This window comes from Pseudophryne corroboree, chromosome 6, assembly GCF_028390025.1.
Source record: "Pseudophryne corroboree isolate aPseCor3 chromosome 6, aPseCor3.hap2, whole genome shotgun sequence".
Taxonomy (NCBI): Eukaryota; Metazoa; Chordata; class Amphibia; order Anura; family Myobatrachidae; genus Pseudophryne; species Pseudophryne corroboree.
In genome coordinates this window covers 38788634-38814900 of record NC_086449.1, presented here as the reverse complement: position 1 = coordinate 38814900, position 26267 = coordinate 38788634, and the positions used below count along the sequence as shown (strand labels likewise).

General features: G+C 33.3%; 38 non-coding genes across 38 annotated transcripts; all 38 read right to left on the bottom strand.

Moving 5' to 3' along the window:
- Positions 1-323: 323 nt before the first annotated feature.
- On the bottom strand, positions 324-395 carry TRNAR-CCU (transfer RNA arginine (anticodon CCU)). The gene has a single exon. It is a non-coding gene; the product is annotated as a tRNA-Arg (tRNA).
- Positions 396-959: 564 nt separating this feature from the next.
- Positions 960-1031, bottom strand: TRNAW-CCA (transfer RNA tryptophan (anticodon CCA)). Its single transcript has one exon. It is a non-coding gene; the product is annotated as a tRNA-Trp (tRNA).
- A 564-nt stretch (positions 1032-1595) lies between these two features.
- Positions 1596-1667, bottom strand: TRNAW-CCA (transfer RNA tryptophan (anticodon CCA)). Its single transcript has one exon. It is a non-coding gene; the product is annotated as a tRNA-Trp (tRNA).
- Positions 1668-2240: 573 nt separating this feature from the next.
- TRNAW-CCA (transfer RNA tryptophan (anticodon CCA)) lies at positions 2241-2312 on the bottom strand. Its single transcript has one exon. It is a non-coding gene; the product is annotated as a tRNA-Trp (tRNA).
- Positions 2313-2878: 566 nt separating this feature from the next.
- Positions 2879-2950, bottom strand: TRNAW-CCA (transfer RNA tryptophan (anticodon CCA)). The gene has a single exon. It is a non-coding gene; the product is annotated as a tRNA-Trp (tRNA).
- Positions 2951-3523: 573 nt separating this feature from the next.
- TRNAW-CCA (transfer RNA tryptophan (anticodon CCA)) lies at positions 3524-3595 on the bottom strand. Its single transcript has one exon. It is a non-coding gene; the product is annotated as a tRNA-Trp (tRNA).
- Positions 3596-4161: 566 nt separating this feature from the next.
- TRNAW-CCA (transfer RNA tryptophan (anticodon CCA)) lies at positions 4162-4233 on the bottom strand. Its single transcript has one exon. It is a non-coding gene; the product is annotated as a tRNA-Trp (tRNA).
- A 564-nt stretch (positions 4234-4797) lies between these two features.
- TRNAW-CCA (transfer RNA tryptophan (anticodon CCA)) lies at positions 4798-4869 on the bottom strand. The gene has a single exon. It is a non-coding gene; the product is annotated as a tRNA-Trp (tRNA).
- Positions 4870-6088: 1219 nt separating this feature from the next.
- Positions 6089-6160, bottom strand: TRNAW-CCA (transfer RNA tryptophan (anticodon CCA)). Its single transcript has one exon. It is a non-coding gene; the product is annotated as a tRNA-Trp (tRNA).
- Positions 6161-6733: 573 nt separating this feature from the next.
- Positions 6734-6805, bottom strand: TRNAW-CCA (transfer RNA tryptophan (anticodon CCA)). Its single transcript has one exon. It is a non-coding gene; the product is annotated as a tRNA-Trp (tRNA).
- Positions 6806-7379: 574 nt separating this feature from the next.
- TRNAW-CCA (transfer RNA tryptophan (anticodon CCA)) lies at positions 7380-7451 on the bottom strand. Its single transcript has one exon. It is a non-coding gene; the product is annotated as a tRNA-Trp (tRNA).
- Positions 7452-8024: 573 nt separating this feature from the next.
- Positions 8025-8096, bottom strand: TRNAW-CCA (transfer RNA tryptophan (anticodon CCA)). Its single transcript has one exon. It is a non-coding gene; the product is annotated as a tRNA-Trp (tRNA).
- A 574-nt stretch (positions 8097-8670) lies between these two features.
- On the bottom strand, positions 8671-8742 carry TRNAW-CCA (transfer RNA tryptophan (anticodon CCA)). The gene has a single exon. It is a non-coding gene; the product is annotated as a tRNA-Trp (tRNA).
- A 573-nt stretch (positions 8743-9315) lies between these two features.
- Positions 9316-9387, bottom strand: TRNAW-CCA (transfer RNA tryptophan (anticodon CCA)). The gene has a single exon. It is a non-coding gene; the product is annotated as a tRNA-Trp (tRNA).
- Positions 9388-9962: 575 nt separating this feature from the next.
- Positions 9963-10034, bottom strand: TRNAW-CCA (transfer RNA tryptophan (anticodon CCA)). The gene has a single exon. It is a non-coding gene; the product is annotated as a tRNA-Trp (tRNA).
- A 565-nt stretch (positions 10035-10599) lies between these two features.
- TRNAW-CCA (transfer RNA tryptophan (anticodon CCA)) lies at positions 10600-10671 on the bottom strand. The gene has a single exon. It is a non-coding gene; the product is annotated as a tRNA-Trp (tRNA).
- Positions 10672-11235: 564 nt separating this feature from the next.
- On the bottom strand, positions 11236-11307 carry TRNAW-CCA (transfer RNA tryptophan (anticodon CCA)). The gene has a single exon. It is a non-coding gene; the product is annotated as a tRNA-Trp (tRNA).
- A 564-nt stretch (positions 11308-11871) lies between these two features.
- TRNAW-CCA (transfer RNA tryptophan (anticodon CCA)) lies at positions 11872-11943 on the bottom strand. The gene has a single exon. It is a non-coding gene; the product is annotated as a tRNA-Trp (tRNA).
- Positions 11944-12516: 573 nt separating this feature from the next.
- On the bottom strand, positions 12517-12588 carry TRNAW-CCA (transfer RNA tryptophan (anticodon CCA)). The gene has a single exon. It is a non-coding gene; the product is annotated as a tRNA-Trp (tRNA).
- A 564-nt stretch (positions 12589-13152) lies between these two features.
- Positions 13153-13224, bottom strand: TRNAW-CCA (transfer RNA tryptophan (anticodon CCA)). Its single transcript has one exon. It is a non-coding gene; the product is annotated as a tRNA-Trp (tRNA).
- Positions 13225-14432: 1208 nt separating this feature from the next.
- Positions 14433-14504, bottom strand: TRNAW-CCA (transfer RNA tryptophan (anticodon CCA)). The gene has a single exon. It is a non-coding gene; the product is annotated as a tRNA-Trp (tRNA).
- Positions 14505-15078: 574 nt separating this feature from the next.
- TRNAW-CCA (transfer RNA tryptophan (anticodon CCA)) lies at positions 15079-15150 on the bottom strand. Its single transcript has one exon. It is a non-coding gene; the product is annotated as a tRNA-Trp (tRNA).
- Positions 15151-15714: 564 nt separating this feature from the next.
- Positions 15715-15786, bottom strand: TRNAW-CCA (transfer RNA tryptophan (anticodon CCA)). The gene has a single exon. It is a non-coding gene; the product is annotated as a tRNA-Trp (tRNA).
- A 1209-nt stretch (positions 15787-16995) lies between these two features.
- Positions 16996-17067, bottom strand: TRNAW-CCA (transfer RNA tryptophan (anticodon CCA)). Its single transcript has one exon. It is a non-coding gene; the product is annotated as a tRNA-Trp (tRNA).
- Positions 17068-17641: 574 nt separating this feature from the next.
- Positions 17642-17713, bottom strand: TRNAW-CCA (transfer RNA tryptophan (anticodon CCA)). Its single transcript has one exon. It is a non-coding gene; the product is annotated as a tRNA-Trp (tRNA).
- Positions 17714-18288: 575 nt separating this feature from the next.
- On the bottom strand, positions 18289-18360 carry TRNAW-CCA (transfer RNA tryptophan (anticodon CCA)). Its single transcript has one exon. It is a non-coding gene; the product is annotated as a tRNA-Trp (tRNA).
- A 565-nt stretch (positions 18361-18925) lies between these two features.
- On the bottom strand, positions 18926-18997 carry TRNAW-CCA (transfer RNA tryptophan (anticodon CCA)). The gene has a single exon. It is a non-coding gene; the product is annotated as a tRNA-Trp (tRNA).
- A 573-nt stretch (positions 18998-19570) lies between these two features.
- Positions 19571-19642, bottom strand: TRNAW-CCA (transfer RNA tryptophan (anticodon CCA)). The gene has a single exon. It is a non-coding gene; the product is annotated as a tRNA-Trp (tRNA).
- A 565-nt stretch (positions 19643-20207) lies between these two features.
- On the bottom strand, positions 20208-20279 carry TRNAW-CCA (transfer RNA tryptophan (anticodon CCA)). The gene has a single exon. It is a non-coding gene; the product is annotated as a tRNA-Trp (tRNA).
- A 573-nt stretch (positions 20280-20852) lies between these two features.
- On the bottom strand, positions 20853-20924 carry TRNAW-CCA (transfer RNA tryptophan (anticodon CCA)). The gene has a single exon. It is a non-coding gene; the product is annotated as a tRNA-Trp (tRNA).
- Positions 20925-21488: 564 nt separating this feature from the next.
- TRNAW-CCA (transfer RNA tryptophan (anticodon CCA)) lies at positions 21489-21560 on the bottom strand. The gene has a single exon. It is a non-coding gene; the product is annotated as a tRNA-Trp (tRNA).
- A 573-nt stretch (positions 21561-22133) lies between these two features.
- TRNAW-CCA (transfer RNA tryptophan (anticodon CCA)) lies at positions 22134-22205 on the bottom strand. The gene has a single exon. It is a non-coding gene; the product is annotated as a tRNA-Trp (tRNA).
- A 565-nt stretch (positions 22206-22770) lies between these two features.
- On the bottom strand, positions 22771-22842 carry TRNAW-CCA (transfer RNA tryptophan (anticodon CCA)). The gene has a single exon. It is a non-coding gene; the product is annotated as a tRNA-Trp (tRNA).
- Positions 22843-23415: 573 nt separating this feature from the next.
- On the bottom strand, positions 23416-23487 carry TRNAW-CCA (transfer RNA tryptophan (anticodon CCA)). Its single transcript has one exon. It is a non-coding gene; the product is annotated as a tRNA-Trp (tRNA).
- A 573-nt stretch (positions 23488-24060) lies between these two features.
- TRNAW-CCA (transfer RNA tryptophan (anticodon CCA)) lies at positions 24061-24132 on the bottom strand. The gene has a single exon. It is a non-coding gene; the product is annotated as a tRNA-Trp (tRNA).
- A 565-nt stretch (positions 24133-24697) lies between these two features.
- TRNAW-CCA (transfer RNA tryptophan (anticodon CCA)) lies at positions 24698-24769 on the bottom strand. The gene has a single exon. It is a non-coding gene; the product is annotated as a tRNA-Trp (tRNA).
- Positions 24770-25342: 573 nt separating this feature from the next.
- Positions 25343-25414, bottom strand: TRNAW-CCA (transfer RNA tryptophan (anticodon CCA)). Its single transcript has one exon. It is a non-coding gene; the product is annotated as a tRNA-Trp (tRNA).
- Positions 25415-25978: 564 nt separating this feature from the next.
- On the bottom strand, positions 25979-26050 carry TRNAW-CCA (transfer RNA tryptophan (anticodon CCA)). Its single transcript has one exon. It is a non-coding gene; the product is annotated as a tRNA-Trp (tRNA).
- Positions 26051-26267: the final 217 nt, after the last annotated feature.

Below are 26267 nucleotides of genomic sequence, written 5' to 3'. Positions count from 1 at the left end.
GTTGGTGTTAGCACTTATGTAAAATTTTGAAGTTGTAAGTGACCGGAATTGAAATGATGCAATATGAAACAAAACTTAATCATAAAGAAACCAAGAGTACAGAGTATGCTTCAATGTCAAGATATGGTGATGTCAAATTAACTGGGTATTTTTTGTATAAGTATTATGAGAAATGAGCAGAATGGGCATTTATTATGAAACTGTGCAGGTGATATAGTTATCCCTGTGAGCAAATATCACATTACAGAAGGTGGATGACAGACTTGGCAATTTGTTTCTTTTATGGTGTTTCATTTGGTAAATTTCATCTTCAAAATGGTAATTGACCCCGACGTGATTTGAACACGCAACCTTCTGATCAGGAGTCAGACGCGCTACCGTTGCGCCATGAGGTCATTTATGAGCAATGGTTTGTTTACTGATTGCGGTGCTTTAGACGATAAATATACTTTCTGTAAAAACTGAATCAAGAATTTGGTTATTGATAAGCAAACAAGCCCACATCTTTGCTTCCATAACCAAAGAATATGACTGTTTGTCTTTCCTTAAATGTAGTCATTATTCTTAGCAAAATAAGTAAGCTGAAAGGAAAAATTGATCAAAAAAATAAAATTACTTCTAAATGTCTTACAAAATAAAGTAATTGTTGGTGTTAGCACTTATGTAAAATTTTGAAGTTGTAAGTGACCGGAATTGAAATGATGCAATATGAAACAAAACTTAATCATAAAGAAACCAAGAGTACAGAGTATGCTTCAATGTCAAGATATGGTGATGTCCAATTAACTGGGTATTTTTTGTATAAGTATTATGAGAAATGAGCATTTATTATGAAACTGTGCAGGTGATATAGTTATACCTGTGAGCAAATATCACATTACAGAAGGTGGATGACAGACTTGGCAATTTGTTTCTTTTATGGTGTTTCATTTGGTAAATTTCATCTTCAAAATGGTAATTGACCCCGACGTGATTTGAACACGCAACCTTCTGATCTGGAGTCAGACGCGCTACCGTTGCGCCACGAGGTCATTTTTGAGCAATGGTTTGTTTACTGATTGCGGTGCTTTAGACGATAAATATACTTTCTGTAAAAACTGAATCAAGAATTTGGTTATTGATAAGCAAACAAGCCCACATCTTTGCTTCCATAACCAAAGAATATGACTGTTTGTCTTTCCTTAAATGTAGTCATTATTCTTAGCAAAATAAGTAAGCTGAAAGGAAAAATTGATCAAAAAAATAAAATTACTTCTAAATGTCTTACAAAATAAAGTAATTGTTGGTGTTAGCACTTATGTAAAATTTTGAAGTTGTAAGTGACCGGAATTGAAATGATGCAATATGAAACAAAACTTAATCATAAAGAAACCAAGAGTACAGAGTATGCTTCAATGTCAAGATATGGTGATGTCCAATTAACTGGGTATTTTTTGAATAAGTATTATGAGAAATGAGCATTTATTATGAAACTGTGCAGGTGATATAGTTATACCTGTGAGCAAATATCACATTACAGAAGGTGGATGACAGACTTGGCAATTTGTTTCTTTTATGGTGTTTCATTTGGTAAATTTCATCTTCAAAATGGTAATTGACCCCGACGTGATTTGAACACGCAACCTTCTGATCTGGAGTCAGACGCGCTACCGTTGCGCCACGAGGTCTTTTATGAGCAATGGTTTGTTTACTGATTGCGGTGCTTTAGACGATAAATATACTTTCTGTAAAAACTGAATCAAGAATTTGGTTATTGATAAGCAAACAAGCCCACATCTTTGCTTCCATAACCAAAGAATATGACTGTTTGTCTTTCCTTAAATGTAGTCATTATTCTTAGCAAAATAAGTAAGCTGAAAGGAAAAATTGATCAAAAAAATCAAATTACTTCTAAATGTCTTACAAAATAAAGTAATTGTTGGTGTTAGCACTTATGTAAAATTTTGAAGTTGTAAGTGACCGGAATTGAAATGATGCAATATGAAACAAAACTTAATCATAAAGAAACCAAGAGTACAGAGTATGCTTCAATGTCAAGATATGGTGATGTCAAATTAACTGGGTATTTTTTGTATAAGTATTATGAGAAATGAGCAGAATGGGCATTTATTATGAAACTGTGCAGGTGATATAGTTATCCCTGTGAGCAAATATCACATTACAGAAGGTGGATGACAGACTTGGCAATTTGTTTCTTTTATGGTGTTTCATTTGGTAAATTTCATCTTCAAAATGGTAATTGACCCCGACGTGATTTGAACACGCAACCTTCTGATCTGGAGTCAGACGCGCTACCGTTGCGCCACGAGGTCATTTTTGAGCAATGGTTTGTTTACTGATTGCGGTGCTTTAGACGATAAATATACTTTCTGTAAAAACTGAATCAAGAATTTGGTTATTGATAAGCAAACAAGCCCACATCTTTGCTTCCATAACCAAAGAATATGACTGTTTGTCTTTCCTTAAATGTAAAGTCATTATTCTTAGCAAAATAAGTAAGCTGAAAGGAAAAATTGATCAAAAAAATCAAATTACTTCTAAATGTCTTACAAAATAAAGTAATTGTTGGTGTTAACACTTATGTAAAATTTTGAAGATGTAAGTTACCGGAATTGAAATGATGCAATATGAAACAAAACTTAATCATAAAGACACCAAGAGTACAGAGTATGCTTCAATGTCAAGATATGGTGATGTCAAATTAACTGGGTATTTTTTGTATAAGTAGTATGAGAAATGAACATTTATTATGAAACTGTGCAGGTGATATAGTTATCCCTGTGAGCAAATATCACATTACAGAAGGTGGATGACAGACTTGGCAATTTGTTTCTTTTATGGTGTTTCATTTGGTAAATTTCATCTTCAAAATGGTAATTGACCCCGACGTGATTTGAACACGCAACCTTCTGATCTGGAGTCAGATGCGCTACTGTTGCGCCACATGGTCATTTATGAGCAATGGTTTGTTTACTGATTGCGGTGCTTTAGACGATAAATATACTTTCTGTAAAAACTGAATCAAGAATTTGGTTATTGATAAGCAAACAAGCCCACATCTTTGCTTCCATAACCAAAGAATATGACTGTTTGTCTTTCCTTAAATGTAGTCATTATTCTTAGCAAAATAAGTAAGCTGAAAGGAAAAATTGATCAAAAAAATCAAATTACTTCTAAATGTCTTACAAAATAAAGTAATTGTTGGTGTTAGCACTTATGTAAAATTTTGAAGTTGTAAGTGACCGGAATTGAAATGATGCAATATGAAACAAAACTTAATCATAAAGAAACCAAGAGTACAGAGTATGCTTCAATGTCAAGATATGGTGATGTCCAATTAACAGGGTATTTTTTGTATAAGTATTATGAGAAATGAGCAGAATGGGCATTTATTATGAAACTGTGCAGGTGATATAGTTATCCCTGTGAGCAAATATCACATTACAGAAGGTGGATGACAGACTTGGCAATTTGTTTCTTTTATGGTGTTTCATTTGGTAAATTTCATCTTCAAAATGGTAATTGACCCCGACGTGATTTGAACACGCAACCTTCTGATCTGGAGTCAGACGCGCTACCGTTGCGCCACGAGGTCATTTTTGAGCAATGGTTTGTTTACTGATTGCGGTGCTTTAGACGATAAATATACTTTCTGTAAAAACTGAATCAAGAATTTGGTTATTGATAAGCAAACAAGCCCACATCTTTGCTTCCATAACCAAAGAATATGACTGTTTGTCTTTCCTTAAATGTAAAGTCATTATTCTTAGCAAAATAAGTAAGCTGAAAGGAAAAATTGATCAAAAAAATCAAATTACTTCTAAATGTCTTACAAAATAAAGTAATTGTTGGTGTTAACACTTATGTAAAATTTTGAAGATGTAAGTTACCGGAATTGAAATGATGCAATATGAAACAAAACTTAATCATAAAGACACCAAGAGTACAGAGTATGCTTCAATGTCAAGATATGGTGATGTCAAATTAACTGGGTATTTTTTGTATAAGTAGTATGAGAAATGAACATTTATTATGAAACTGTGCAGGTGATATAGTTATCCCTGTGAGCAAATATCACATTACAGAAGGTGGATGACAGACTTGGCAATTTGTTTCTTTTATGGTGTTTCATTTGGTAAATTTCATCTTCAAAATGGTAATTGACCCCGACGTGATTTGAACACGCAACCTTCTGATCTGGAGTCAGATGCGCTACTGTTGCGCCACAAGGTCATTTATGAGCAATGGTTTGTTTACTGATTGCGGTGCTTTAGACGATAAATATACTTTCTGTAAAAACTGAATCAAGAATTTGGTTATTGATAAGCAAACAAGCCCACATCTTTGCTTCCATAACCAAAGAATATGACTGTTTGTCTTTCCTTAAATGTAGTCATTATTCTTAGCAAAATAAGTAAGCTGAAAGGAAAAATTGATCAAAAAAATAAAATTACTTCTAAATGTCTTACAAAATAAAGTAATTGTTGGTGTTAGCACTTATGTAAAATTTTGAAGTTGTAAGTGACCGGAATTGAAATGATGCAATATGAAACAAAACTTAATCATAAAGAAACCAAGAGTACAGAGTATGCTTCAATGTCAAGATATGGTGATGTCCAATTAACTGGGTATTTTTTGTATAAGTATTATGAGAAATGAGCATTTATTATGAAACTGTGCAGGTGATATAGTTATACCTGTGAGCAAATATCACATTACAGAAGGTGGATGACAGACTTGGCAATTTGTTTCTTTTATGGTGTTTCATTTGGTAAATTTCATCTTCAAAATGGTAATTGACCCCGACGTGATTTGAACACGCAACCTTCTGATCTGGAGTCAGACGCGCTACCGTTGCGCCACGAGGTCATTTTTGAGCAATGGTTTGTTTACTGATTGCGGTGCTTTAGACGATAAATATACTTTCTGTAAAAACTGAATCAAGAATTTGGTTATTGATAAGCAAACAAGCCCACATCTTTGCTTCCATAACCAAAGAATATGACTGTTTGTCTTTCCTTAAATGTAGTCATTATTCTTAGCAAAATAAGTAAGCTGAAAGGAAAAATTGATCAAAAAAATAAAATTACTTCTAAATGTCTTACAAAATAAAGTAATTGTTGGTGTTAACACTTATGTAAAATTTTGAAGATGTAAGTTACCGGAATTGAAATGATGCAATATGAAACAAAACTTAATCATAAAGAAACCAAGAGTACAGAGTATGCTTCAATGTCAAGATATGGTGATGTCAAATTAACTGGGTATTTTTTGTATAAGTATTATGAGAAATGAGCAGAATGGGCATTTATTATGAAACTGTGCAGGTGATATAGTTATCCCTGTGAGCAAATATCACATTACAGAAGGTGGATGACAGACTTGGCAATTTGTTTCTTTTATGGTGTTTCATTTGGTAAATTTCATCTTCAAAATGGTAATTCACCCCGACGTGATTTGAACACGCAACCTTCTGATCTGGAGTCAGACGCGCTACTGTTGCGCCACAAGGTCATTTATGAGCAATGGTTTGTTTACTGATTGCGGTGCTTTAGACGATAAATATACTTTCTGTAAAAACTGAATCAAGAATTTGGTTATTGATAAGCAAACAAGCCCACATCTTTGCTTCCATAACCAAAGAATATGACTGTTTGTCTTTTCCTTAAATGTAGTCATTATTCTTAGCAAAATAAGTAAGCTGAAAGGAAAAATTGATCAAAAAAATCAAATTACTTCTAAATGTCTTACAAAATAAAGTAATTGTTGGTGTTAGCACTTATGTAAAATTTTGAAGTTGTAAGTGACCGGAATTGAAATGATGCAATATGAAACAAAACTTAATCATAAAGAAACCAAGAGTACAGAGTATGCTTCAATGTCAAGATATGGTGATGTCCAATTAACTGGGTATTTTTTGTATAAGTATTATGAGAAATGAGCAGAATGGGCATTTATTATGAAACTGTGCAGGTGATATAGTTATCCCTGTGAGCAAATATCACATTACAGAAGGTGGATGACAGACTTGGCAATTTGTTTCTTTTATGGTGTTTCATTTGGTAAATTTCATCTTCAAAATGGTAATTGACCCCGACGTGATTTGAACACGCAACCTTCTGATCTGGAGTCAGACGCGCTACCGTTGCGCCACGAGGTCTTTTATGAGCAATGGTTTGTTTACTGATTGCGGTGCTTTAGACGATAAATATACTTTCTGTAAAAACTGAATCAAGAATTTGGTTATTGATAAGCAAACAAGCCCACATCTTTGCTTCCATAACCAAAGAATATGACTGTTTGTCTTTCCTTAAATGTAGTCATTATTCTTAGCAAAATAAGTAAGCTGAAAGGAAAAATTGATCAAAAAAATCAAATTACTTCTAAATGTCTTACAAAATAAAGTAATTGTTGGTGTTAGCACTTATGTAAAATTTTGAAGTTGTAAGTGACCGGAATTGAAATGATGCAATATGAAACAAAACTTAATCATAAAGAAACCAAGAGTTCAGAGTATGCTTCAATGTCAAGATATGGTGATGTCAAATTAACTGGGTATTTTTTGTATAAGTATTATGAGAAATGAGCAGAATGGGCATTTATTATGAAACTGTGCAGGTGATATAGTTATCCCTGTGAGCAAATATCACATTACAGAAGGTGGATGACAGACTTGGCAATTTGTTTCTTTTATGGTGTTTCATTTGGTAAATTTCATCTTCAAAATGGTAATTGACCCCGACGTGATTTGAACACGCAACCTTCTGATCTGGAGTCAGACGCGCTACCGTTGCGACACGAGGTCATTTATGAGCAATAGTTTGTTTACTGATTGCGGTGCTTTAGACGATAAATATACTTTCTGTAAAAACTGAATCAAGAATTTGGTTATTGATAAGCAAACAAGCCCACATCTTTGCTTCCATAACCAAAGAATATGACTGTTTGTCTTTTCCTTAAATGTAGTCATTATTCTTAGCAAAATAAGTAAGCTGAAAGGAAAAATTGATCACAAAAATCAAATTACTTCTAAATGTCTTACAAAATAAAGTAATTGTTGGTGTTAGCACTTATGTAAAATTTTGAAGTTGTAAGTGACCGGAATTGAAATGATGCAATATGAAACAAAACTTAATCATAAAGAAACCAAGAGTACAGAGTATGCTTCAATGTCAAGATATGGTGATGTCCAATTAACTGGGTATTTTTTGTATAAGTATTATGAGAAATGAGCAGAATGGGCATTTATTATGAAACTGTGCAGGTGATATAGTTATCCCTGTGAGCAAATATCACATTACAGAAGGTGGATGACAGACTTGGCAATTTGTTTCTTTTATGGTGTTTCATTTGGTAAATTTCATCTTCAAAATGGTAATTGACCCCGACGTGATTTGAACACGCAACCTTCTGATCTGGAGTCAGACGCGCTACCGTTGCGCCACGAGGTCTTTTATGAGCAATGGTTTGTTTACTGATTGCGGTGCTTTAGACGATAAATATACTTTCTGTAAAAACTGAATCAAGAATTTGGTTATTGATAAGCAAACAAGCCCACATCTTTGCTTCCATAACCAAAGAATATGACTGTTTGTCTTTCCTTAAATGTAGTCATTATTCTTAGCAAAATAAGTAAGCTGAAAGGAAAAATTGATCAAAAAAATCAAATTACTTCTAAATGTCTTACAAAATAAAGTAATTGTTGGTGTTAGCACTTATGTAAAATTTTGAAGTTGTAAGTGACCGGAATTGAAATGATGCAATATGAAACAAAACTTAATCATAAAGAAACCAAGAGTTCAGAGTATGCTTCAATGTCAAGATATGGTGATGTCAAATTAACTGGGTATTTTTTGTATAAGTATTATGAGAAATGAGCAGAATGGGCATTTATTATGAAACTGTGCAGGTGATATAGTTATCCCTGTGAGCAAATATCACATTACAGAAGGTGGATGACAGACTTGGCAATTTGTTTCTTTTATGGTGTTTCATTTGGTAAATTTCATCTTCAAAATGGTAATTGACCCCGACGTGATTTGAACACGCAACCTTCTGATCTGGAGTCAGACGCGCTACCGTTGCGACACGAGGTCATTTATGAGCAATAGTTTGTTTACTGATTGCGGTGCTTTAGACGATAAATATACTTTCTGTAAAAACTGAATCAAGAATTTGGTTATTGATAAGCAAACAAGCCCACATCTTTGCTTCCATAACCAAAGAATATGACTGTTTGTCTTTTCCTTAAATGTAGTCATTATTCTTAGCAAAATAAGTAAGCTGAAAGGAAAAATTGATCACAAAAATCAAATTACTTCTAAATGTCTTACAAAATAAAGTAATTGTTGGTGTTAGCACTTATGTAAAATTTTGAAGTTGTAAGTGACCGGAATTGAAATGATGCAATATGAAACAAAACTTAATCATAAAGAAACCAAGAGTACAGAGTATGCTTCAATGTCAAGATATGGTGATGTCCAATTAACTGGGTATTTTTTGTATAAGTATTATGAGAAATGAGCAGAATGGGCATTTATTATGAAACTGTGCAGGTGATATAGTTATCCCTGTGAGCAAATATCACATTACAGAAGGTGGATGACAGACTTGGCAATTTGTTTCTTTTATGGTGTTTCATTTGGTAAATTTCATCTTCAAAATGGTAATTGACCCCGACGTGATTTGAACACGCAACCTTCTGATCTGGAGTCAGACGCGCTACCGTTGCGCCACGAGGTCTTTTATGAGCAATGGTTTGTTTACTGATTGCGGTGCTTTAGACGATAAATATACTTTCTGTAAAAACTGAATCAAGAATTTGGTTATTGATAAGCAAACAAGCCCACATCTTTGCTTCCATAACCAAAGAATATGACTGTTTGTCTTTCCTTAAATGTAGTCATTATTCTTAGCAAAATAAGTAAGCTGAAAGGAAAAATTGATCAAAAAAATCAAATTACTTCTAAATGTCTTACAAAATAAAGTAATTGTTGGTGTTAGCACTTATGTAAAATTTTGAAGTTGTAAGTGACCGGAATTGAAATGATGCAATATGAAACAAAACTTAATCATAAAGAAACCAAGAGTTCAGAGTATGCTTCAATGTCAAGATATGGTGATGTCAAATTAACTGGGTATTTTTTGTATAAGTATTATGAGAAATGAGCAGAATGGGCATTTATTATGAAACTGTGCAGGTGATATAGTTATCCCTGTGAGCAAATATCACATTACAGAAGGTGGATGACAGACTTGGCAATTTGTTTCTTTTATGGTGTTTCATTTGGTAAATTTCATCTTCAAAATGGTAATTGACCCCGACGTGATTTGAACACGCAACCTTCTGATCTGGAGTCAGACGCGCTACCGTTGCGCCACAAGGTCATTTTTGAGCAATGGTTTGTTTACTGATTGCGGTGCTTTAGACGATAAATATACTTTCTGTAAAAACTGAATCAAGAATTTGGTTATTGATAAGCAAACAAGCCCACATCTTTGCTTCCATAACCAAAGAATATGACTGTTTGTCTTTCCTTAAATGTAAAGTCATTATTCTTAGCAAAATAAGTAAGCTGAAAGGAAAAATTGATCAAAAAAATCAAATTACTTCTAAATGTCTTACAAAATAAAGTAATTGTTGGTGTTAACACTTATGTAAAATTTTGAAGATGTAAGTTACCGGAATTGAAATGATGCAATATGAAACAAAACTTAATCATAAAGACACCAAGAGTACAGAGTATGCTTCAATGTCAATATATGGTGATGTCCAATTAACTGGGTATTTTTTGTATAAGTATTATGAGAAATGAGCAGAATGGGCATTTATTATGAAACTGTGCAGGTGATATAGTTATCCCTGTGAGCAAATATCACATTACAGAAGGTGGATGACAGACTTGGCAATTTGTTTCTTTTATGGTGTTTCATTTGGTAAATTTCTTCTTCAAAATGGTAATTGACCCCGATGTGATTTGAACACGCAACCTTCTGATCTGGAGTCAGACGCGCTACCGTTGCGCCACGAGGTCATTTTTGAGCAATGGTTTGTTTACTGATTGCGGTGCTTTAGACGATAAATATACTTTCTGTAAAAACTGAATCAAGAATTTGGTTATTGATAAGCAAACAAGCCCACATCTTTGCTTCCATAACCAAAGAATATGACTGTTTGTCTATTCCTTAAATGTAGTCATTATTCTTAGCAAAATAAGTAAGCTGAAAGGAAAAATTGATCAAAAAAATCAAATTACTTCTAAATGTCTTACAAAATAAAGTAATTGTTGGTGTTAACACTTATGTAAAATTTTGAAGATGTAAGTTACCGGAATTGAAATGATGCAATATGAAACAAAACTTAATCATAAAGACACCAAGAGTACAGAGTATGCTTCAATGTCAAGATATGGTGATGTCCAATTAACTGGGTATTTTTTGTATAAGTAGTATGAGAAATGAACATTTATTATGAAACTGTGCAGGTGATATAGTTATCCCTGTGAGCAAATATCACATTACAGAAGGTGGATGACAGACTTGGCAATTTGTTTCTTTTATGGTGTTTCATTTGGTAAATTTCATTTTCAAAATGGTAATTGACCCCGACGTGATTTGAACACGCAACCTTCTGATCTGGAGTCAGACGCGCTACCGTTGCGCCACGAGGTCATTTATGAGCAATGGTTTGTTTACTGATTGCGGTGCTTTAGACGATAAATATACTTTCTGTAAAAACTGAATCAAGAATTTGGTTATTGATAAGCAAACAAGCCCACATCTTTGCTTCCATAACCAAAGAATATGACTGTTTGTCTTTCCTTAAATGTAGTCATTATTCTTAGCAAAATAAGTAAGCTGAAAGGAAAAATTGATCAAAAAAATAAAATTACTTCTAAATGTCTTACAAAATAAAGTAATTGTTGGTGTTAGCACTTATGTAAAATTTTGAAGTTGTAAGTGACCGGAATTGAAATGATGCAATATGAAACAAAACTTAATCATAAAGAAACCAAGAGTACAGAGTATGCTTCAATGTCAAGATATGGTGATGTCCAATTAACTGGGTATTTTTTGTATAAGTATTATGAGAAATGAGCATTTATTATGAAACTGTGCAGGTGATATAGTTATACCTGTGAGCAAATATCACATTACAGAAGGTGGATGACAGACTTGGCAATTTGTTTCTTTTATGGTGTTTCATTTGGTAAATTTCATCTTCAAAATGGTAATTGACCCCGACGTGATTTGAACACGCAACCTTCTGATCTGGAGTCAGACGCGCTACCGTTGCGCCACGAGGTCATTTTTGAACAATGGTTTGTTTACTGATTGCGGTGCTTTAGACGATAAATATACTTTCTGTAAAAACTGAATCAAGAATTTGGTTATTGATAAGCAAACAAGCCCACATCTTTGCTTCCATAACCAAAGAATATGACTGTTTGTCTTTCCTTAAATGTAGTCATTATTCTTAGCAAAATAAGTAAGCTGAAAGGAAAAATTGATCAAAAAAATAAAATTACTTCTAAATGTCTTACAAAATAAAGTAATTGTTGGTGTTAGCACTTTTGTAAAATTTTGAAGTTGTAAGTGACCGGAATTGAAATGATGCAATATGAAACAAAACTTAATCATAAAGAAACCAAGAGTACAGAGTATGCTTCAATGTCAAGATATGGTGATGTCCAATTAACTGGGTATTTTTTGTATAAGTATTATGAGAAATGAGCATTTATTATGAAACTGTGCAGGTGATATAGTTATACCTGTGAGCAAATATCACATTACAGAAGGTGGATGACAGACTTGGCAATTTGTTTCTTTTATGGTGTTTCATTTGGTAAATTTCATCTTCAAAATGGTAATTGACCCCGACGTGATTTGAACACGCAACCTTCTGATCTGGAGTCAGACGCGCTACCGTTGCGCCACGAGGTCATTTTTGAGCAATGGTTTGTTTACTGATTGCGGTGCTTTAGACGATAAATATACTTTCTGTAAAAACTGAATCAAGAATTTGGTTATTGATAAGCAAACAAGCCCACATCTTTGCTTCCATAACCAAAGAATATGACTGTTTGTCTTTCCTTAAATGTAGTCATTATTCTTAGCAAAATAAGTAAGCTGAAAGGAAAAATTGATCAAAAAAATCAAATTACTTCTAAATGTCTTACAAAATAAAGTAATTGTTGGTGTTAGCACTTATGTAAAATTTTGAAGTTGTCTGTGACCGGAATTGAAATGATGCAATATGAAACAAAACTTAATCATAAAGAAACCAAGAGTACAGAGAATGCTTCAATGTCAAGATATGGTGATGTCCAATTAACTGGGTATTTTTTGTGTAAGTATTATGAGAAATGAGCAGAATGGGCATTTATTATGAAACTGTGCAGGTGATATATTTATCCCTGTGAGCAAATATCACATTACAGAAGGTGGATGACAGACTTGGCAATTTGTTTCTTTTATGGTGTTTCATTTGGTAAATTTCATCTTCAAAATGGTAATTGACCCCGAAGTGATTTGAACACGCAACCTTCTGATCTGGAGTCAGACGCGCTACCGTTGCGCCACGAGGTCATTTATGAGCAATGGTTTGTTTACTGATTGCGGTGCTTTAGACGATAAATATACTTTCTGTAAAAACTGAATCAAGAATTTGGTTATTGATAAGCAAACAAGCCCACATCTTTGCTTCCATAACCAAAGAATATGACTGTTTGTCTTTCCTTAAATGTAGTCATTATTCTTAGCAAAATAAGTAAGCTGAAAGGAAAAATTGATCAAAAAAATAAAATTACTTCTAAATGTCTTACAAAATAAAGTAATTGTTGGTGTTAGCACTTATGTAAAATTTTGAAGTTGTAAGTGACCGGAATTGAAATGATGCAATATGAAACAAAACTTAATCATAAAGAAACCAAGAGTACAGAGTATGCTTCAATGTCAAGATATGGTGATGTCCAATTAACTGGGTATTTTTTGTATAAGTATTATGAGAAATGAGCATTTATTATGAAACTGTGCAGGTGATATAGTTATACCTGTGAGCAAATATCACATTACAGAAGGTGGATGACAGACTTGGCAATTTGTTTCTTTTATGGTGTTTCATTTGGTAAATTTCATCTTCAAAATGGTAATTGACCCCGACGTGATTTGAACACGCAACCTTCTGATCTGGAGTCAGACGCGCTACCGTTGCGCCACGAGGTCATTTTTGAGCAATGGTTTGTTTACTGATTGCGGTGCTTTAGTCGATAAATATACTTTCTGTAAAAACTGAATCAAGAATTTGGTTATTGATAAGCAAACAAGCCCACATCTTTGCTTCCATAACCAAAGAATATGACTGTTTGTCTTTCCTTAAATGTAGTCATTATTCTTAGCAAAATAAGTAAGCTGAAAGGAAAAATTGATCAAAAAAATAAAATTACTTCTAAATGTCTTACAAAATAAAGTAATTGTTGGTGTTAACACTTATGTAAAATTTTGAAGATGTAAGTTACCGGAATTGAAATGATGCAATATGAAACAAACTTAATCATAAAGACACCAAGAGTACAGAGTATGCTTCAATGTCAAGATATGGTGATGTCAAATTAACTGGGTATTTTTTGTATAAGTATTATGAGAAATGAGCAGAATGGGCATTTATTATGAAACTGTGCAGGTGATATAGTTATCCCTGTGAGCAAATATCACATTACAGAAGGTGGATGACAGACTTGGCAATTTGTTTCTTTTATGGTGTTTCATTTGGTAAATTTCATCTTCAAAATGGTAATTCACCCCGACGTGATTTGAACACGCAACCTTCTGATCTGGAGTCAGACGCGCTACTGTTGCGCCACAAGGTCATTTATGAGCAATGGTTTGTTTACTGATTGCGGTGCTTTAGACGATAAATATACTTTCTGTAAAAACTGAATCAAGAATTTGGTTATTGATAAGCAAACAAGCCCACATCTTAGCTTCCATAACCAAAGAATATGACTGTTTGTCTTTCCTTAAATGTAGTCATTATTCTTAGCAAAATAAGTAAGCTGAAAGGAAAAATTGATCAAAAAAATCAAATTACTTCTAAATGTCTTACAAAATAAAGTAATTGTTGGTGTTAGCACTTATGTAAAATTTTGAAGTTGTAAGTGACCGGAATTGAAATGATGCAATATGAAACAAAACTTAATCATAAAGAAACCAAGAGTACAGAGTATGCTTCAATGTCAAGATATGGTGATGTCCAATTAACTGGGTATTTTTTGTATAAGTATTATGAGAACTGAGCATTTATTATGAAACTGTGCAGGTGATATAGTTATACCTGTGAGCAAATATCACATTACAGAAGGTGGATGACAGACTTGGCAATTTGTTTCTTTTATGGTGTTTCATTTGGTAAATTTCATCTTCAAAATGGTAATTGACCCCGACGTGATTTGAACACGCAACCTTCTGATCTGGAGTCAGACGCGCTACCGTTGCGCCACGAGGTCATTTATGAGCAATAGTTTGTTTACTGATTGCGGTGCTTTAGACGATAAATATACTTTCTGTAAAAACTGAATCAAGAATTTGGTTATTGATAAGCAAACAAGCCCACATCTTTGCTTCCATAACCAAAGAATATGACTGTTTGTCTTTTCCTTAAATGTAGTCATTATTCTTAGCAAAATAAGTAAGCTGAAAGGAAAAATTGATCACAAAAATCAAATTACTTCTAAATGTCTTACAAAATAAAGTAATTGTTGGTGTTAGCACTTATGTAAAATTTTGAAGTTGTAAGTGACCGGAATTGAAATGATGCAATATGAAACAAAACTTAATCATAAAGAAACCAAGAGTACAGAGTATGCTTCAATGTCAAGATATGGTGATGTCCAATTAACTGGGTATTTTTTGTATAAGTATTATGAGAAATGAGCAGAATGGGCATTTATTATGAAACTGTGCAGGTGATATAGTTATCCCTGTGAGCAAATATCACATTACAGAAGGTGGATGACAGACTTGGCAATTTGTTTCTTTTATGGTGTTTCATTTGGTAAATTTCATCTTCAAAATGGTAATTGACCCCGAAGTGATTTGAACACGCAACCTTCTGATCTGGAGTCAGACGCGCTACCGTTGCGCCACGAGGTCATTTATGAGCAATGGTTTGTTTACTGATTGCGGTGCTTTAGACGATAAATATACTTTCTGTAAAAACTGAATCAAGAATTTGGTTATTGATAAGCAAACAAGCCCACATCTTTGCTTCCATAACCAAAGAATATGACTGTTTGTCTTTCCTTAAATGTAGTCATTATTCTTAGCAAAATAAGTAAGCTGAAAGGAAAAATTGATCAAAAAAATAAAATTACTTCTAAATGTCTTACAAAATAAAGTAATTGTTGGTGTTAGCACTTATGTAAAATTTTGAAGTTGTAAGTGACCGGAATTGAAATGATGCAATATGAAACAAAACTTAATCATAAAGAAACCAAGAGTACAGAGTATGCTTCAATGTCAAGATATGGTGATGTCCAATTAACTGGGTATTTTTTGTATAAGTATTATGAGAAATGAGCATTTATTATGAAACTGTGCAGGTGATATAGTTATACCTGTGAGCAAATATCACATTACAGAAGGTGGATGACAGACTTGGCAATTTGTTTCTTTTATGGTGTTTCATTTGGTAAATTTCATCTTCAAAATGGTAATTGACCCCGACGTGATTTGAACACGCAACCTTCTGATCTGGAGTCAGACGCGCTACCGTTGCGCCACGAGGTCATTTTTGAGCAATGGTTTGTTTACTGATTGCGGTGCTTTAGTCGATAAATATACTTTCTGTAAAAACTGAATCAAGAATTTGGTTATTGATAAGCAAACAAGCCCACATCTTTGCTTCCATAACCAAAGAATATGACTGTTTGTCTTTCCTTAAATGTAGTCATTATTCTTAGCAAAATAAGTAAGCTGAAAGGAAAAATTGATCAAAAAAATAAAATTACTTCTAAATGTCTTACAAAATAAAGTAATTGTTGGTGTTAACACTTATGTAAAATTTTGAAGATGTAAGTTACCGGAATTGAAATGATGCAATATGAAACAAAACTTAATCATAAAGACACCAAGAGTACAGAGTATGCTTCAATGTCAAGATATGGTGATGTCAAATTAACTGGGTATTTTTTGTATAAGTATTATGAGAAATGAGCAGAATGGGCATTTATTATGAAACTGTGCAGGTGATATAGTTATCCCTGTGAGCAAATATCACATTACAGAAGGTGGATGACAGACTTGGCAATTTGTTTCTTTTATGGTGTTTCATTTGGTAAATTTCATCTTCAAAATGGTAATTCACCCCGACGTGATTTGAACACGCAACCTTCTGATCTGGAGTCAGACGCGCTACTGTTGCGCCACAAGGTCATTTATGAGCAATGGTTTGTTTACTGATTGCGGTGCTTTAGACGATAAATATACTTTCTGTAAAAACTGAATCAAGAATTTGGTTATTGATAAGCAAACAAGCCCACATCTTAGCTTCCATAACCAAAGAATATGACTGTTTGTCTTTCCTTAAATGTAGTCATTATTCTTAGCAAAATAAGTAAGCTGAAAGGAAAAATTGATCAAAAAAATCAAATTACTTCTAAATGTCTTACAAAATAAAGTAATTGTTGGTGTTAGCACTTATGTAAAATTTTGAAGTTGTAAGTGACCGGAATTGAAATGATGCAATATGAAACAAAACTTAATCATAAAGAAACCAAGAGTACAGAGTATGCTTCAATGTCAAGATATGGTGATGTCCAATTAACTGGGTATTTTTTGTATAAGTATTATGAGAACTGAGCATTTATTATGAAACTGTGCAGGTGATATAGTTATACCTGTGAGCAAATATCACATTACAGAAGGTGGATGACAGACTTGGCAATTTGTTTCTTCTATGGTGTTTCATTTGGTAAATTTCATCTTCAAAATGGTAATTGACCCCGACGTGATTTGAACACGCAACCTTCTGATCTGGAGTCAAACGCGCTACCGTTGCGCCACGAGGTCATTTATGAGCAATAGTTTGTTTACTGATTGCGGTGCTTTAGACGATAAATATACTTTCTGTAAAAACTGAATCAAGAATTTGGTTATTGATAAGCAAACAAGCCCACATCTTTGCTTCCATAACCAAAGAATATGACTGTTTGTCTTTTCCTTAAATGTAGTCATTATTCTTAGCAAAATAAGTAAGCTGAAAGGAAAAATTGATCACAAAAATCAAATTACTTCTAAATGTCTTACAAAATAAAGTAATTGTTGGTGTTAGCACTTATGTAAAATTTTGAAGTTGTAAGTGACCGGAATTGAAATGATGCAATATGAAACAAAACTTAATCATAAAGAAACCAAGAGTACAGAGTATGCTTCAATGTCAAGATATGGTGATGTCCAATTAACTGGGTATTTTTTGTATAAGTATTATGAGAAATGAGCAGAATGGGCATTTATTATGAAACTGTGCAGGTGATATAGTTATCCCTGTGAGCAAATATCACATTACAGAAGGTGGATGACAGACTTGGCAATTTGTTTCTTTTATGGTGTTACATTTGGTAAATTTCATCTTCAAAATGGTAATTGACCCCGACGTGATTTGAACACGCAACCTTCTGATCTGGAGTCAGACGCGCTACCGTTGCGCCACGAGGTCTTTTATGAGCAATGGTTTGTTTACTGATTGCGGTGCTTTAGACGATAAATATACTTTCTGTAAAAACTGAATCAAGAATTTGGTTATTGATAAGCAAACAAGCCCACATCTTTGCTTCCATAACCAAAGAATATGACTGTTTGTCTTTCCTTAAATGTAAAGTCATTATTCTTAGCAAAATAAGTAAGCTGAAAGGAAAAATTGATCAAAAAAATCAAATTACTTCTAAATGTCTTACAAAATAAAGTAATTGTTGGTGTTAACACTTATGTAAAATTTTGAAGATGTAAGTTACCGGAATTGAAATGATGCAATATGAAACAAAACTTAATCATAAAGACACCAAGAGTACAGAGTATGCTTCAATGTCAATATATGGTGATGTCCAATTAACTGGGTATTTTTTGTATAAGTATTATGAGAAATGAGCAGAATGGGCATTTATTATGAAACTGTGCAGGTGATATAGTTATCCCTGTGAGCAAATATCACATTACAGAAGGTGGATGACAGACTTGGCAATTTGTTTCTTTTATGGTGTTTCATTTGGTAAATTTCTTCTTCAAAATGGTAATTGACCCCGACGTGATTTGAACACGCAACCTTCTGATCTGGAGTCAGACGCGCTACCGTTGCGCCACGAGGTCATTTTTGAGCAATGGTTTGTTTACTGATTGCGGTGCTTTAGACGATAAATATACTTTCTGTAAAAACTGAATCAAGAATTTGGTTATTGATAAGCAAACAAGCCCACATCTTTGCTTCCATAACCAAAGAATATGACTGTTTGTCTTTTCCTTAAATGTAGTCATTATACTTAGCAAAATAAGTAAGCTGAAAGGAAAAATTGATCAAAAAAATCAAATTACTTCTAAATGTCTTACAAAATAAAGTAATTGTTGGTGTTAACACTTATGTAAAATTTTGAAGATGTAAGTTACCGGAATTGAAATGATGCAATATGAAACAAAACTTAATCATAAAGACACCAAGAGTACAGAGTATGCTTCAATGTCAAGATATGGTGATGTCAAATTAACTGGGTATTTTTTGTATAAGTAGTATGAGAAATGAACATTTATTATGAAACTGTGCAGGTGATATAGTTATCCCTGTGAGCAAATATCACATTACAGAAGGTGGATGACAGACTTGGCAATTTGTTTCTTTTATGGTGTTTCATTTGGTAAATTTCATCTTCAAAATGGTAATTGACCCCGACGTGATTTGAACACGCAACCTTCTGATCTGGAGTCAGACGCGCTACTGTTGCGCAACAAGGTCATTTATGAGCAATGGTTTGTTTACTGATTGCGGTGCTTTAGACGATAAATATACTTTCTGTAAAAACTGAATCAAGAATTTGGTTATTGATAAGCAAACAAGCCCACATCTTTGCTTCCATAACCAAAGAATATGACTGTTTGTCTTTCCTTAAATGTAGTCATTATTCTTAGCAAAATAAGTAAGCTGAAAGGAAAAATTGATCAAAAAAATCAAATTACTTCTAAATGTCTTACAAAATAAAGTAATTGTTGGTGTTAGCACTTATGTAAAATTTTGAAGTTGTAAGTGACCGGAATTGAAATGATGCAATATGAAACAAAACTTAATCATAAAGAAACCAAGAGTACAGAGTATGCTTCAATGTCAAGATATGGTGATGTCCAATTAACTGGGTATTTTTTGTATAAGTATTATGAGAAATGAGCAGAATGGGCATTTATTATGAAACTGTGCAGGTGATATAGTTATCCCTGTGAGCAAATATCACATTACAGAAGGTGGATGACAGACTTGGCAATTTGTTTCTTTTATGGTGTTTCATTTGGTAAATTTCTTCTTCAAAATGGTAATTGACCCCGACGTGATTTGAACACGCAACCTTCTGATCTGGAGTCAGACGCGCTACCGTTGCGCCACGAGGTCATTTTTGAGCAATGGTTTGTTTACTGATTGCGGTGCTTTAGACGATAAATATACTTTCTGTAAAAACTGAATCAAGAATTTGGTTATTGATAAGCAAACAAGCCCACATCTTTGCTTCCATAACCAAAGAATATGACTGTTTGTCTTTTCCTTAAATGTAGTCATTATACTTAGCAAAATAAGTAAGCTGAAAGGAAAAATTGATCAAAAAAATCAAATTACTTCTAAATGTCTTACAAAATAAAGTAATTGTTGGTGTTAACACTTATGTAAAATTTTGAAGATGTAAGTTACCGGAATTGAAATGATGCAATATGAAACAAAACTTAATCATAAAGACACCAAGAGTACAGAGTATGCTTCAATGTCAAGATATGGTGATGTCAAATTAACTGGGTATTTTTTGTATAAGTAGTATGAGAAATGAACATTTATTATGAAACTGTGCAGGTGATATAGTTATCCCTGTGAGCAAATATCACATTACAGAAGGTGGATGACAGACTTGGCAATTTGTTTCTTTTATGGTGTTTCATTTGGTAAATTTCATCTTCAAAATGGTAATTGACCCCGACGTGATTTGAACACGCAACCTTCTGATCTGGAGTCAGACGCGCTACTGTTGCGCAACAAGGTCATTTATGAGCAATGGTTTGTTTACTGATTGCGGTGCTTTAGACGATAAATATACTTTCTGTAAAAACTGAATCAAGAATTTGGTTATTGATAAGCAAACAAGCCCACATCTTTGCTTCCATAACCAAAGAATATGACTGTTTGTCTTTCCTTAAATGTAGTCATTATTCTTAGCAAAATAAGTAAGCTGAAAGGAAAAATTGATCAAAAAAATCAAATTACTTCTAAATGTCTTACAAAATAAAGTAATTGTTGGTGTTAGCACTTATGTAAAATTTTGAAGTTGTAAGTGACCGGAATTGAAATGATGCAATATGAAACAAAACTTAATCATAAAGAAACCAAGAGTACAGAGTATGCTTCAATGTCAAGATATGGTGATGTCAAATTAACTGGGTATTTTTTGTATAAGTATTATGAGAAATGAGCAGAATGGGCATTTATTATGAAACTGTGCAGGTGATATAGTTATTCCTGTGAGCAAATATCACATTACAGAAGGTGGATGACAGACTTGGCAATTTGTTTCTTTTATGGTGTTTCATTTGGTAAATTTCATCTTCAAAATGGTAATTGACCCCGACGTGATTTGAACACGCAACCTTCTGATCTGGAGTCAGACGCGCTACCGTTGCGCCACGAGGTCATTTATGAGCAATGGTTTGTTTACTGATTGCGGTGCTTTAGACGATAAATATACTTTCTGTAAAAACTGAATCAAGAATTTGGTTATTGATAAGCAAACAAGCCCACATCTTTGCTTCCATAACCAAAGAATATGACTGTTTGTCTTTCCTTAAATGTAGTCATTATTCTTAGCAAAATAAGTAAGCTGAAAGGAAAAATTGATCAAAAAAATAAAATTACTTCTAAATGTCTTACAAAATAAAGTAATTGTTGGTGTTAGCACTTATGTAAAATTTTGAAGTTGTAAGTGACCGGAATTGAAATGATGCAATATGAAACAAAACTTAATCATAAAGAAACCAAGAGTACAGAGTATGCTTCAATGTCAAGATATGGTGATGTCCAATTAACTGGGTATTTTTTGTATAAGTATTATGAGAAATGAGCATTTATTATGAAACTGTGCAGGTGATATAGTTATACCTGTGAGCAAATATCACATTACAGAAGGTGGATGACAGACTTGGCAATTTGTTTCTTTTATGGTGTTTCATTTGGTAAATTTCATCTTCAAAATGGTAATTGACCCCGACGTGATTTGAACACGCAACCTTCTGATCTGGAGTCAGACGCGCTACCGTTGCGCCACGAGGTCATTTTTGAACAATGGTTTGTTTACTGATTGCGGTGCTTTAGACGATAAATATACTTTCTGTAAAAACTGAATCAAGAATTTGGTTATTGATAAGCAAACAAGCCCACATCTTTGCTTCCATAACCAAAGAATATGACTGTTTGTCTTTCCTTAAATGTAGTCATTATTCTTAGCAAAATAAGTAAGCTGAAAGGAAAAATTGATCAAAAAAATTAAATTACTTCTAAATGTCTTACAAAATAAAGTAATTGTTGGTGTTAGCACTTATGTAAAATTTTGAAGTTGTAAGTGACCGGAATTGAAATGATGCAATATGAAACAAAACTTAATCATAAAGAAACCAAGAGTACAGAGTATGCTTCAATGTCAAGATATGGTGATGTCAAATTAACTGGGTATTTTTTGTATAAGTAGTATGAGAAATGAGCAGAATGGGCATTTATTATGAAACTGTGCAGGTGATATAGTTATCCCTGTGAGCAAATATCACATTACAGAAGGTGGATGACAGACTTGGCAATTTGTTTCTTTTATGGTGTTTCATTTGGTAAATTTCTTCTTCAAAATGGTAATTGACCCTGACGTGATTTGAACACGCAACCTTCTGATCTGGAGTCAGACGCGCTACCGTTGCGCCACGAGGTCATTTTTGAGCAATGGTTTGTTTACTGATTGCGGTGCTTTAGACGATAAATATACTTTCTGTAAAAACTGAATCAAGAATTTGGTTATTGATAAGCAAACAAGCCCACATCTTTGCTTCCATAACCAAAGAATATGACTGTTTGTCTTTTCCTTAAATGTAGTCATTATTCTTAGCAAAATAAGTAAGCTGAAAGGAAAAATTGATCAAAAAAATCAAATTACTTCTAAATGTCTTACAAAATAAAGTAATTGTTGGTGTTAACACTTATGTAAAATTTTGAAGATGTAAGTTACCGGAATTGAAATGATGCAATATGAAACAAAACTTAATCATAAAGACACCAAGAGTACAGAGTATGCTTCAATGTCAAGATATGGTGATGTCAAATTAACTGGGTATTTTTTGTATAAGTAGTATGAGAAATGAACATTTATTATGAAACTGTGCAGGTGATATAGTTATCCCTGTGAGCAAATATCACATTACAGAAGGTGGATGACAGACTTGGCAATTTGTTTCTTTTATGGTGTTTCATTTGGTAAATTTCATCTTCAAAATGGTAATTGACCCCGACGTGATTTGAACACGCAACCTTCTGATCTGGAGTCAGACGCGCTACCGTTGCGCTACGAGGTCAATTATGAGCAATGGTTTGTTTACTGATTGCGGTGCTTTAGACGATAAATATACTTTCTGTAAAAACTGAATCAAGAATTTGGTTATTGATAAGCAAACAAGCCCACATCTTTGCTTCCATAACCAAAGAATATGACTGTTTGTCTTTCCTTAAATGTAGTCATTATTCTTAGCAAAATAAGTAAGCTGAAAGGAAAAATTGATCAAAAAAATTAAATTACTTCTAAATGTCTTACAAAATAAAGTAATTGTTGGTGTTAGCACTTATGTAAAATTTTGAAGTTGTAAGTGACCGGAATTGAAATGATGCAATATGAAACAAAACTTAATCATAAAGAAACCAAGAGTACAGAGTATGCTTCAATGTCAAGATATGGTGATGTCCAATTAACAGGGTATTTTTTGTATAAGTATTATGAGAAATTAGCAGAATGGGCATTTATTATGAAACTGTGCAGGTGATATAGTTATCCCTGTGAGCAAATATCACATTACAGAAGGTGGATGACAGACTTGGCAATTTGTTTCTTTTATGGTGTTTCATTTGGTAAATTTCATCTTCAAAATGGTAATTGACCCCGAAGTGATTTGAACACGCAACCTTCTGATCTGGAGTCAGACGCGCTACCGTTGCGCCACGAGGTCATTTATGAGCAATGGTTTGTTTACTGATTGCGGTGCTTTAGACGATAAATATACTTTCTGTAAAAACTGAATCAAGAATTTGGTTATTGATAAGCAAACAAGCCCACATCTTTGCTTCCATAACCAAAGAATATGACTGTTTGTCTTTCCTTAAATGTAGTCATTATTCTTAGCAAAATAAGTAAGCTGAAAGGAAAAATTGATCAAAAAAATTAAATTACTTCTAAATGTCTTACAAAATAAAGTAATTGTTGGTGTTAGCACTTATGTAAAATTTTGAAGTTGTAAGTGACCGGAATTGAAATGATGCAATATGAAACAAAACTTAATCATAAAGAAACCAAGAGTACAGAGTATGCTTCAATGTCAAGATATGGTGATGTCAAATTAACTGGGTATTTTTTGTATAAGTAGTATGAGAAATGAGCAGAATGGGCATTTATTATGAAACTGTGCAGGTGATATAGTTATCCCTGTGAGCAAATATCACATTACAGAAGGTGGATGACAGACTTGGCAATTTGTTTCTTTTATGGTGTTTCATTTGGTAAATTTCTTCTTCAAAATGGTAATTGACCCCGACGTGATTTGAACACGCAACCTTCTGATCTGGAGTCAGACGCGCTACCGTTGCGCCACGAGGTCATTTTTGAGCAATGGTTTGTTTACTGATTGCGGTGCTTTAGACGATAAATATACTTTCTGTAAAAACTGAATCAAGAATTTGGTTATTGATAAGCAAACAAGCCCACATCTTTGCTTCCATAACCAAAGAATATGACTGTTTGTCTTTTCCTTAAATGTAGTCATTATTCTTAGCAAAATAAGTAAGCTGAAAGGAAAAATTGATCAAAAAAATCAAATTACTTCTAAATGTCTTACAAAATAAAGTAATTGTTGGTGTTAACACTTATGTAAAATTTTGAAGATGTAAGTTACCGGAATTGAAATGATGCAATATGAAACAAAACTTAATCATAAAGACACCAAGAGTACAGAGTATGCTTCAATGTCAAGATATGGTGATGTCAAATTAACTGGGTATTTTTTGTATAAGTAGTATGAGAAATGAACATTTATTATGAAACTGTGCAGGTGATATAGTTATCCCTGTGAGCAAATATCACATTACAGAAGGTGGATGACAGACTTGGCAATTTGTTTCTTTTATGGTGTTTCATTTGGTAAATTTCATCTTCAAAATGGTAATTGACCCCGACGTGATTTGAACACGCAACCTTCTGATCTGGAGTCAGACGCGCTACCGTTGCGCTACGAGGTCAATTATGAGCAATGGTTTGTTTACTGATTGCGGTGCTTTAGACGATAAATATACTTTCTGTAAAAACTGAATCAAGAATTTGGTTATTGATAAGCAAACAAGCCCACATCTTTGCTTCCATAACCAAAGAATATGACTGTTTGTCTTTCCTTAAATGTAGTCATTATTCTTAGCAAAATAAGTAAGCTGAAAGGAAAAATTGATCAAAAAAATTAAATTACTTCTAAATGTCTTACAAAATAAAGTAATTGTTGGTGTTAGCACTTATGTAAAATTTTGAAGTTGTAAGTGACCGGAATTGAAATGATGCAATATGAAACAAAACTTAATCATAAAGAAACCAAGAGTACAGAGTATGCTTCAATGTCAAGATATGGTGATGTCCAATTAACAGGGTATTATTTGTATAAGTATTATGAGAAATGAGCAGAATGGGCATTTATTATGAAACTGTGCAGGTGATATAGTTATCCCTGTGAGCAAATATCACATTACAGAAGGTGGATGACAGACTTGGCAATTTGTTTCTTTTATGGTGTTTCATTTGGTAAATTTCATCTTCAAAATGGTAATTGACCCCGAAGTGATTTGAACACGCAACCTTCTGATCTGGAGTCAGACGCGCTACCGTTGCGCCACGAGGTCATTTATGAGCAATGGTTTGTTTACTGATTGCGGTGCTTTAGACGATAAATATACTTTCTGTAAAAACTGAATCAAGAATTTGGTTATTGATAAGCAAACAAGCCCACATCTTTGCTTCCATAACCAAAGAATATGACTGTTTGTCTTTCCTTAAATGTAGTCATTATTCTTAGCAAAATAAGTAAGCTGAAAGGAAAAATTGATCAAAAAAATAAAATTACTTCTAAATGTCTTACAAAATAAAGTAATTGTTGGTGTTAGCACTTATGTAAAATTTTGAAGTTGTAAGTGACCGGAATTGAAATGATGCAAAATGAAACAAAACTTAATCATAAAGAAACCAAGAGTACAGAGTATGCTTCAATGTCAAGATATGGTGATGTCCAATTAACTGGGTATTTTTTGTATAAGTATTATGAGAAATGAGCATTTATTATGAAACTGTGCAGGTGATATAGTTATACCTGTGAGCAAATATCACATTACAGAAGGTGGATGACAGACTTGGCAATTTGTTTCTTTTATGGTGTTTCATTTGGTAAATTTCATCTTCAAAATGGTAATTGACCCCGACGTGATTTGAACACGCAACCTTCTGATCTGGAGTCAGACGCGCTACCGTTGCGCCACGAGGTCATTTTTGAGCAATGGTTTGTTTACTAATTGCGGTGCTTTAGACGATAAATATACTTTCTGTAAAAACTGAATCAAGAATTTGGTTATTGATAAGCAAACAAGCCCACATCTTTGCTTCCATAACCAAAGAATATGACTGTTTGTCTTTCCTTAAATGTAGTCATTATTCTTAGCAAAATAAGTAAGCTGAAAGGAAAAATTGATCAAAAAAATCAAA